Source organism: Schistocerca cancellata, chromosome 9 (assembly GCF_023864275.1).
Source record: "Schistocerca cancellata isolate TAMUIC-IGC-003103 chromosome 9, iqSchCanc2.1, whole genome shotgun sequence".
In the NCBI taxonomy this organism is placed as follows: Eukaryota; Metazoa; Arthropoda; class Insecta; order Orthoptera; family Acrididae; genus Schistocerca; species Schistocerca cancellata.
In genome coordinates, this window is record NC_064634.1 from 230,673,655 (window position 1) to 230,685,798 (window position 12,144).

Consider the following 12,144-nt stretch of genomic DNA (forward strand, 5'->3'; position numbering starts at 1 on the left):
CGATGGCAGCGTCAATTCGCGCCGAGCGCTGCGTCGCCTTCCGCCGGACTACGCTGGGGAACCCCCTCAGGCTGCTACGGACAATGGCGAGTCAACGCCTCTGGCAACCATCTACCTGCTTATGTCTAACAAAGGACACAATATTGCGTCTCTTCCACTACATCTACATCTACATCTCTACCTGCAAGCCACCTGACGATGTACGGCGGACGGTACTTTGTGAACCAGGATCACCTTCATTTCTCCTGTTCCTGTCGTGAATGGATCGCGGGAAGAAAGATTGCTGGTAGAGATGAGCTGTACCAAAACTGTGGTTCAATAGTCTTGGCACAGTATATCAGTGACGTAATAAATGGTAGGATTACTGGCAGAAATGGTAGCAGTGTTAGGGAAACAAACATGGACGAATGTGTAAGAGAGGAACAGGGTGTCGTGAGTTAGGGTGGTTGTTCCCCACATAATAAGAACCGCACATCATTCAGTGGCAGTCTACTGTGTATTTTAAGTCGTTATAAAATATAAATTGCATTTCACAAGTAATAAAATTAGTTTATCGAGTAACTTCCGCGCTTTTAACCAAGCAAAGCAATTAATTCTGAGGCGAGTTCGGTTGAAATGCATTAATAGTAAGAAATGTATGTAATTATTGTTATTTTGTACCGAATAGAACGTTCTTCGTCATGAGCATAGGCAAGAATTTCCTGTTATTAGCAACAAATGTGAATGTTGTTTATGAATAAGAGAAACGTGCCTTATATAAGCTCCGTAAAGTATTGAAGCCCTGTGTGATACATTTTGGTTTTACGCTTTTTTTAATTTTATCTCTTTTTTTAGGGCATTGTTTTTTCTGGTGCTATGTGATAAACCTGTACATTTTTATGTTTTTTTAATACAACATCCCTCTGTTTCACGTTAAAATTTAACAACTTTTGCGCAAAACCATAATTAAACATTTACAGTTTACTTTTAAGTAACAGATAGGGTGTTAACTATGTGGACCAAATTGTTCCACTACTTACCTGGCACTTTATATATCTTCGCTCCTTTTCTAGAAGGTCCACCACTTCCCATTTCTAGGGGAATATAATAAGACACTCATAACATACATAAACACATAGATGTCAACTGATGGAAATGCTAAACATTAGAATATTATTTTGATATAAATAAAATTGTGGAAAAGTTTATAAATACGTAAAATTTTCTGTTTGAAATGAGCTGTCGTGTTTACGACACTGACAGGCCCCATGCCTGACCTTAGAAAAACTCACTCTACAATGTCTTTTTTGCTGCTCCAAAGGCTCGAAGTTATTGCGCCATGTCTGGTAACAATGGAGAGATAGTATTACGTCAAATTATGGTATAACAGTTACACAGGTAGTGCCTTACTATTAATATCTACGTCTACATCTACACTGACACTCCGCAAGGCACCGTAAGGCGCATAGCGGTGGGTACTCTGTACCACTGCTACTCACCTCCTTTTCTGTTCCACCCGCAAGTAGAGCAAGAGATAAAATATGGACTATGTGCCTTGGTTCCATTATATATATATATATATATATATATATATATATATATATATGTTATCAGTCTTCTGACTGGTTTGATGCGACCCGCCACGAATTCCTCTCCTGTCCTAACCTCTTCATCTCACAGTAGTACTTGCAACATATGTCCTCAATTATTTGCTAGATACATTCAAATCTCTGTCTTTGATGATATTATTGGATTGAATAAAGTATTTTTTTTTTAAATCTCTGTCTTCCTCTACAGTTTTTGCCCTCTATAGCTCCCTCTAGTGCCGTGGAAGTCATTCCCTCATGTCTTAACAGATGTCCTATCATCCTGTCCCTTATCCTTATCAATGTTTTCCTCGTATACATTTCCTCTCCGATTCTGCGTAGGACCTCCTCATTCCTTACCTAATCAGTCCACCTAATTTTTAATATTCGTCTGTAGTATCACGTCTCAAATTCTTCGATTCGCTTCGTTCCGGCTTCCCAAAGCAAATGTTTCACTACCATACAGTGCTGTACTCCAGACGTACATTCTCAGAAATTTCTCACTCAATTTAAGGCCGATATTTGATATTAGTAGACTTCTCTTGGCGACGAATGCCGTTTTTGCCATAGCTAGTTTGCTTTTGATGTCCTCTTTGCTCCGTCCTTGGTTATTTTACAGTCTAGGGAGCAGAATTCCTTAACTTCGTCTGCTTCGTCATCGTCAATCCTGATGTTAAGTTTCTCGCTGTTCTCATTTATTCTACGTCTCATTATATTCGTCTTTCTTCGATTTACTCTCAGTCCATACTGTGTAGAAATAAATGTTCAAATGTGTGTGAAAACTTATGGGACTTAACTGCTAAGGTCATCCGTCCCTAAGCTTACACACTACTTAACCTAAATTATCCTAAGGAAACACACACACCCATGCCCGAGGGAGGACCCGAACCTCCGCCGGGACCAGCCGCACAGTCCATGACTGCAGCGGCCTAGACCGCTCGGCTAATCCCGCGCGGCCATACTGTGTACTCATTAGACTGTTCATTCCGTTCAGCATTTCATGTTATTTTCTTCACTTTCCCTGAGGATAGCAATGCCATCAACGAATCTATCATTGATATCCTTTCACCTTGAATTTTAATTCCACTCCTGAACCTTTCTTTTATTTCCATCCTTCCTTCCTCAAGATACAGATTGAACAGTAGGGACGGAAGCTACATGCTTGTCTTACACCCTTTTTAATACTTGCACATAATTCTTGGTCGCCCACTCTTATTATTCCCTCTTGACTTCTGTACATATTGTATATGACTTGTCTCTCTCTATAGTTTACCCCTACTTTTTTCAGAATTTCGAGCATCTTGCACCATTTTACATTGTCAAACGCTTTTTCATGGTCGACAAATCCTATGAACTGGTCTTGATTTTTCTTTAGCCTTGCTTCCATTATTAACCGCAAGGTTAGAATTGCCTCTCTGGTACCTTCACCTTTCCTAAAGCCTTTACTTTTCCTAAAGCCAAACTGATCGTCATCTAGCGCATCCTCAGTTTTCATTTCCACTCTTCTGTATAATATTCTTGTAACCAACTTGGATGCATGTGCTGTTGAGCTAATTGTGCGACAATTCTCGCCCTTGTTAGCTACTGCCGTCTTCGGAATTGTGTGGATATGATTTTCCGAAAGTCAGATGGTGTGTCGCCAAACTCATACATTCTACACACCAAAGTGAATAGCCGTTTTGTTGTCACTTACCAACAATGCTTTTTAGAAATTCTTATGCAATGTTGTCTATCCATCCCCCCCTTATTTGACCGTAAGACTTCCAAGGTTCTTTTAAATTTTTATTCTACCACTGGATCCCCTATCTTTTCCAAATCGACTCCTGTTTCTTCTTCTAACATGTCAGAAAATCTCCCTCCTCATAGAGGCTTTTAGTGTATTCTTTCCACCCATCCGCCCTCACCTCTGAATTTAACAGTGGAATTCCCGTTGCACTCTTAATGTTACCACCGTTGCTTTTAATGCCACCGAAGGTAGATTTGACTTTCCTGTATGCTATCATCCTGTCAGTCATTTCATTTTCGATATATTCACATTTTTCCTGCAGCCATTTCATCTTAGCTTCCCTGCATTTCCCATTTTTTTTATTCCTCAGTTTCCCAGAACATTTTCATACTTCCTCCTTTCATCAATCATCTGAAGTATTTCTTCTGTTACCCACGGTTTCTTCGCAGTACCTTTGTACCTATGTTTTCCTTCCCAAATTCTGTGATGGCCCTTTTTAGGGATGTCCATTCCCCTTCAACTGTACTGCCTACTGAGCTATTCCTTATTGCTCTATCTAGAGCCTTAGAGAACTTCAAACGTATCTCGTCATTCTTTAGTACTTCCGTAACCCTTTTCTTTGCGTACTGATTCTTCCTGACTTATGTCTTAAACTTCAGCCTACTCTTCATCACCACTAAATTGTGATTTGAGTCTATATCTGCTCCTGGGTACCCCTTACAATCCAGTATTTCATTTCGGAATCTCTGTCTGACCATGATGTAACCCAACTGAAATCTGATCCTATCACTCAGCCTTTTCCAAGTATACCCCCTCTCTTGTGATTCTCGAACAGGGTATTCACTATTATTAGTTGAAACTTGTTACAGAACTTAATTAGTCTTCTCCTCCCTCATTCCTTGTCTTTAATGGAGTCTTTTCCATTGCCTTCCGCATACTCATACCCTAGATCGCTGCTGTTTCTTCCACCTTTAGGGGCAGTTCCCCACCCCAAGGACAAGAGAGTGCTCTGAACCTCCGTCCGCTCCTCCGCCCTCTTTGACATGACTATTGGCAGAATGAGGGGTGACGTCTTATGCCAGAAATCTTCGACCACCAATGCTGATTATTAATCAAAATTTAAGCAACTGCGGGATCGAACCTGGGACCGATGAAGTTTTGATTATGAATCAAAGACTCTACACATTTTTTGCTGATCTCATTTGTTTTTTTTTTTTTGTAAATGTTCGTTTTGTATGTTCGGGGCGGACGTCTCTTGACAGATGTTAAAGTTCATCGTTGATCCGTTCACTCATTTTTCTTTTAATGATAAAGGGCAGCTAACCCTCTGACCGAATACGCTGACCTACCGTGTCGGCAACCACTAGACCATGGGTGCCTTCGTATGAGCGCTAATTTCTCGTATCTTATAACCGTGGCAGTAGATTCCTTATGCAGCCACCTTCTAATGCCGGTTTTCTGAATTTATTCAGTACAGTTCCTCAAAAAGAACGTCGCCTTCCCTCCAGGGACACCCATTTGAGTTCCCGAAGCACCTCCGTAACACTTGCGCGTTATTCGAACCTAATGGTAATTAATCTAGCAGTCCACCTCAAAATTCTTAGGACGTTACCTTCAGTCAGACCTCGTACGGACCCCAAGCACTCGAGCAGTATTCAAGTATATGTCGCGCCAGCGTCCTTTATGAGGTCTCCTTTAAAGATAAACCTCACATTCCTTAAATTCTCCCAATAAACAGAAGTGATCATTCGCTTTCTGCTCCACGGACCTCACAATATCTTCCATTTCATATCGCTTTGCAATGTTACGCCTAGATGTTTAAACGATGTGATCATGTCAAGCAGTACACTACTGTTGCTGTGTCCGAACATTATGTGTTGGTTTTTCCTACTGATCCGCATAAACATACGATTTCTCACATGCTAGCTGCCATTAATTACACCAATTAGAAATTTTGTATAAATCGTCTTGTATCTTCCTACAGTCATTCAACTTCGACCCTTTACCGTACACCACAGCAACATTAGCAAACAACCGCAGATTGCTGCCCACCCCTTCCGCCAAATCATTTATGTATATAGACAAAAACAGCTGTCCTGTCACACTTCCCTCGGGCACTGATGACGATTTCCTTGTATTTTATGAAGACTCGCAGTCGAGGACGACGTACTTGGGTCTACTACTTAAGAAGTCTTGGAGCCACTTTATATCAGTGAAGTTTTTGCTCGTACTTTCGTTAACAACATGTCATATACTTTCCGGAAACATACAGATATGGCTTCTGCCTGTTTCCCTTCCTCCATTTACTACTAACTTAACTTTTAGCTTCAACTTTGAAAGGGTCGGAGATAGCGTTTAAGTTGCTACATAGTTGCATCACCAATAAGCAGCACACGAACCCACATTGAAAGCTGATTTCTCACGTCAGAGGTGGCAGGACCACAGACATATACGGTACGAATTGAAAGGGAGGATGTGAATTACTGATTCTACAATGATAACTCAAACCCCACGACCGTGTATTCTTTATGCTAATATATAAACTGCCACAACGCGAACTTCGTTCGTATACAGGGTTTTTTCTTAATAGTGTGCAAAAATATAACAGGACGTAGAGAATGCTCCACTGAACAGTTTGAGGTAGGGAACCTGGGGTCGGAGAAGCCAGCTTAAGGAGATATCGAAGTAATCTTGTCCACCACTTTGTCTAACATTAATGTTTTCCGGCTTATTTCTAACCAATATGCGGACACGTTTACACGTACTGAGCTGTTTATTCACATGTACATTCTTTTATGTCAAGCAAGGAAGTCATGGTGCAGGTTTTGTTTACATTACTTGTCCATAAGGTGGCTCTGTTGTATCGTATCTACATTGTCCCTTGACAGAACGTGCTATGAACCATCGGCAGACCCATTCATTACTCAGTGTTATTCAGAGACATACCGTAAAATACGAAGGAGCAGTATCGGTACATTCACCTTATGTACAGTTAAGCACGTTGCAATGCTCACTGTTGAAGGGCTGTATGGGAAACTATTTCCTCACAGGCATCATCCATCACGACGAGTCTTTGTTTCTCTCGATCGACGAACGCGGGTGACTGGTTCAAGAAGAAATTAGTGACCTGGCAACATGAGGCCCATTCGAACACCAGATTTTGAAGAGAACTTGCTGAAGCGTGTTGCAGCGGACCCCACTACAAGTACTAGTCGTACTGCACGCGAAACTGGCGCTGCACATACTAACGTGTGGCGAGAACTCCACGAATAACATTTACATCCATATCACCACCACAAGTCCATGCAATGCTTGTGAGTGACTTTACACTAAGGGTCGCATAGCGTCAGTGGCTGCTCGAAAACTGGATTGATGGACCAGATTTCCTCCAAATCGAGGTGTTTGCTGGCGAGGCGTCATTTGATCGTGATGGTGTTCCAGACAGCAGTAATAGCCATGTATGGGATGAGGAAAACCCTCACGCTGTAATAGAGTCACACCATGAAGTACGTTTTACTGTGAATTTATGGACTGGCACTATAGACGACAATCTCACTGGGAAATATCTTCTACCTGGCCGTCTGAATGACCATCCGTACTTGCGGTTCGTTCAAAGACTTCTACCTGAATTGTTGGAAAACGTATCCTTGGCTGTTCGTGAGAGGATGTGGATACAATATGGCGGTGCACCCCCTCACTTCAGTGTGCATTTCCACAAACATCACAGTGCTGTATTTTCTGGTCACTGGATTGGAAGGGAAGGTTTTATTCCATGGCCTGCGAGGTCATGTCATCTGACTCCCCTTGGTTATTTCTTCTGGGATATTTAAACTGAATTGTGTATGACACAGCAGTGGATACGGAGATGGAATTTGTTGCCAGAATTGTAGCTGCCTGTGATATGATTCGAAACAAACTAGGGATATTTCTCAGGTTACGTCAGAAACTTGTTCGCCGATGTCATGCTTGCATTGAGGTTGATGGCCGTCACTTTCAGCACATTTTGTAAAATACAGTACAAAGGTTACATTCATTGTATCAGTGATTGTATTTGTAGTTAACTGTAACTAACGTAAATAATAAAGTACATAGTAATGGGATTTTACTTTTATAATCTCCTGGAGCTGCCTTCTCCGACACCAGGTTCCCTACCTCAAATTGTTGAGTGAAGCGTCCTCGACGTCCTGTTAAAATTTTGCATGCTCTTACGGAAACACACTGTACTTAGGAACGGAAAGGTTACAAGTGCCTGGGAATCACATTCTGCCGCAAGCGCTACAGCTTCTACCCGTCCTTCAGAACGTTGCGCCAAGCAATTTCCAATTTCCACACTACGGTGATTCGCGCCCCCTCCACCCCCTCCCACTGGCCTCCTCCCTCCATTCCCTACTTCCCTCCACCGGCTCCACAATTTCCACGTTCCTTCGCTTCCAGTCTGTAAGCCTTTCACTTTCCCTCATTCCTCTCGCTTCTTCTCTCTCTCTCTCTACTTATCTCAACCTGTGTATATGTGTGTGCGTATGTGGGACACACACACGCACAGACACACACACACACACACACACACACACACACACACAGATACATGCACGAGAAGCTGCAGTGCACAACCCAAGCTCTGTTGTACTCGTTGGCAGAATTTTCTGGCCGAATGCCCAGCGCTCAAGTAAAATCTGGAACTTGAGAATTCAATAACTGCCACCTGTATTGCTGTATTGCTATTAAAATTAAGCCATAAATTACGTTTTGACCTGCCCCCTCCCTCCGCGCTACAGCCGCCGTATATCCATCCGCCGCGGAAGTACAGTCCCCCAACGTCCCGCCAGAAAACTCGTTTATGCCGTGGTGCTACCCTAGCGGAGCTTGTAGCCCTCTGGTGGGTGTTACTGCGGGGGGGGGGGGGGCGGGGAGGTGCAGTCCCAGTGAGGAAGGCACTGATGTATTCGGTTGCGAGGAATGCCACTGGCTCGACGCTAGCGAATGCTCACGGAAGCTTCGGCGACGGGATTGTGTTGGGATCGCGGTAGTGGATGAGGTAGCGTTGAGGAAAGAAGGAGTGGAGGGGGTGGGGGGCAAGGCGGCGAGGGCGTACAGAAATCGCGTGGAACGTCGCTCCATTCGCAGTTTTGTTTATCTGCCGCGGAAATGGAATCGTAACTGAATTACGGAACATCTCGGAAATTTCCTACGCAAGTAACGCTGACTGCGCCCTCAAATATCGTTTGATGTGCCCGGCGGGGAAGTTCTCTAGCGGAACACGTGCCGATAAATGTAAAAATATTATTCGATGGAAACTTCTTTATATGTAATATTATCTCCTGCTCTCCAGACTTATTTCCTCTCTCGTTCCGACTAACCGAGACAGTGCCTCGAGCTGGATCGGTTTTTCTTTTCAGCGCACATTTTTATATTGGCAAGTCTTTCCATTTCATGAAAAAGCAGTAAAACCATAAATTTACATGTATGATCGCTGGAGAGTAGATTAGCTTCGTGGAGATAAAAGCATTTGCAATTGAAGAGCAGTTTGAATCTATTTCGTAAAGTTAACTCGTTGCGGTTTGACATTCCTACTTCTTATACGTACATCGCACAATGAAATTGGATGCTTTCATTACTAATAAGCTGACGATAGGTTCCGCAACAAACACGGATAATAGAATAAGAAACGGTTTAACTTCTCTTTAGAACACAGTCATTAAATAATTTTAAATTTTTAATACAGACTCTTCCTTTTCTCTTGGACGCCGTATATCAGAATCAGAGGATGGTCATGTGGTATTAGCATGATACGTGCCCTTCACATAACGCATTACGATCATGACGAATTCTTGACCGTAAATACGCTGGTGAGTGGTGAGCCAGTTTAGTTGGACTGCCCGAACCCAGGAACTTACACTACTGGATTATTTTCTGTATGGAGCAGACACGGATGCTATCCATCAAAATGTTCCAGCAACACGAGAGGACACGCAGTAATGCATTGTTGTTGATCGTACAGCCGTCACAGAAGGAGTGGTAGCACGATGTAAGAAGTTCTTCCCTGACAGAATGACCGTATGTAAGAATGCCAGTGGTCACCACTGTGATATAAGAACTCTGTTTCTCTTGTGGTAGTACCACGGTAAAAGTTCCCACAATGAATACATTACTTCTGCATTGGCATAAGTACTGTAATACGGTACTGTACAATAACAAGATCCAATGACTGTTGCATTCAGTGTTTGTTGATAATTTTTGAAATGTTCAAACCCCCCTTGAAGGGGTTAAATGATAAAATTATTGAATCGTACGGAAGTGATATTTAAATTAGAGGCGTTATGTATTATTTATTATTTCCATAGTCACCAGTTTTGTGGATAAAATGGTACAGTGTGGTACAGTTTTGAATACCTATTGGAAAACGTCAGTGTATTCTTGAATAAAACGTACAAGGTTCCATTTAAAAAATTTAATCCCTACCTCGTATCTTCTACATATAAGGAGATACATGAAACGCATACCCTCCGCAACAACTTACCCACGCCCGTAGGAACGAGTGGTTCTTCTCGTCCCTGCTCTCGGAGGCTGCGCAGGATAGACAATCTTCTATTATCACGTTGTGAAGAGTTATCAAATTGTGATGATATTCACTCTCAGAAGTCAATTTTGCTTAGCTTCGGAGTTAACAGTTTTCAGTGTAAATTGCAAATTTTGCTACGTCCAGCCACACCATTCAACAAAAGATAGTATAGTCTGTTTTAACAGTACGCATTTTTCCCCGAGAACCAGTAATTTTCACTCAGCAGAAATCCAGGCTGCATTTCGAGCTCACCTTCTTGACATTTGTGCAGTAATTTGGGGCATCCATATTCAATAAGCCATCACAAGAATTAAAAAATCTTAGCAGCAATCCTCGCACTTTCAAGTGTAAACTGAAGAATTTCCTTCTGGATCACTCCTTTTCTGTCGGGGAGTTTCTGGAAAAAGATAAGTGGAAGTCGGGAAAGAGAAATCATCTAGTATTTAATTGATCACAACCAGTAGATTAGAAGGTTAAAACAAGCTTTTCTTGTAGCAGTTACAGCTGCCTAACATTTAATAAAAACCTTAAACGTCGACACAGCTCGTTCGTACCCTTAGCCGCATCGTCTGGTAAGAGAACACGACTAGAGTCAAAGAGTACACAATAACATAAATCACAAGAGAATTAACAAAGTCCTCCATAGTCTGTGCATTCTTCATGCCACCATTGCGAGCAGTTATCAAAGTTAAGCCGGCCGGGGTGGCCGAGCGGGTTCTAGGCGCTACAGTCTGGAACCTCGCGACCGCTACGGTCGCAGGTTCGAATCCTGCCTCGGGCATGGATGTGTGTGATGTCTTTAGGTTAGTTAGGTTTAAGTAGTTATAAGTTCTATGGGACTGATGACCCCAGTAGTTAAGTCCCATAGTGCTCGGTGCCATTTGAACCATCAAAGTCAATACAGTTTTCCGTGATGGGCTCCCAGTAGACTTCAACACACGCTGGGCAATTCATAGGACCAAACGGAGACCCAAATCTCCATTGTCATGGAATGAGTCAGTATGTGAAATTAACACAAATAAAATGAAATGTATATGAATCCTGTGTGGATAAGAAGCTGCGAGTAGATATTACCACAATCAACAACATAACACAGGACTATGCCTTCGGGCATAGTCGGGTAAGCGTATGCGTCAGGTAAGAGTTCGCAGTGGCGTTTTCTCTACATTGGTAACACTGGCCGAAAACACAAAACTGCATTCAGTTGTTGGTTCCATAGCGACTCTATCACGAGTAACCTCGAAGACTCTGCCTGATTTATTGATTGTAGCAGGTAAATATAAGTTATTGGTTCAAATTATGTAATCTTTAAGTTGTATATCGTACGCAGTAAGCACTATCCAAGTATGCGCTAGAAAATGAAATCATTTGCCATAATATGTATCACGTATAATTTTTGTATTTGAATCGATTGTGAGGCAGCAGCGATGTTTTAAAGCTGTATCGCAGAAGTTAAGTTAGTATCTCTGATGTGCGCGAGGGCGCAGTGGAGTAGACAAGGTTAAGCTGTGTTACAGTGAAGCAGGCTACGTTTAACTGTGTTGGAATGTGGAAGTAGACTATGTTAAACTGAGTTAGAGTGTGAAAGCTATGGCAATATTATATTTCATATTTAATGTCTCAATTTATCAATTTCTTCGGTCAACATGATTATATCAAGATTGTAACTGAATCTGATTTGTGAAGGAGGAAGTCTAATGGAATTGCAAAGGTAAATACTATAATAATGTTACTTTTCTTCATTATCGCTGCGTCATCAGGCTAACTAGGTCATTGTACTGAGAGCTGATAGATTTGAGAAACAGAAAGGTATATTGTATGGATCTTCTTGATCATTAAATTTAAACTCTGCCTTGAATACTTTTTCACATTATACAAAAAACTTAGTGTTGCCATTTATGCGCATATTTCATTATTTTACCAAACTTCTCTTACAATTTTTAATGGATAATGGAAGCACTTGTGATCGAAAAACAGTTCAATTTGCAATTAAAAGAGAACTTATTGTACCTCTCGATTATCTCTGTGTAGATACAGCTTTGCAGCTTTAGCATAGCGGCGTGCAAGACAGAGCAGTAGTGCAACGAGTTATACAGATTCGCGCAGAATAGAGTTAAGTACAACTAATTTGATTTTTTTTATTTATGCAACTTTTGTTATTTGTGATCAATTTTGCAAAACCAGTTCTCTAGGTTTCCGTCAAAGTTCATTATTCAGGCAGTTTATAGTGTTCAAAATTCTTGCAGTCAGACTGATAACTTTCACAGTATGAAATACTTCCCTTTTCGTTATTA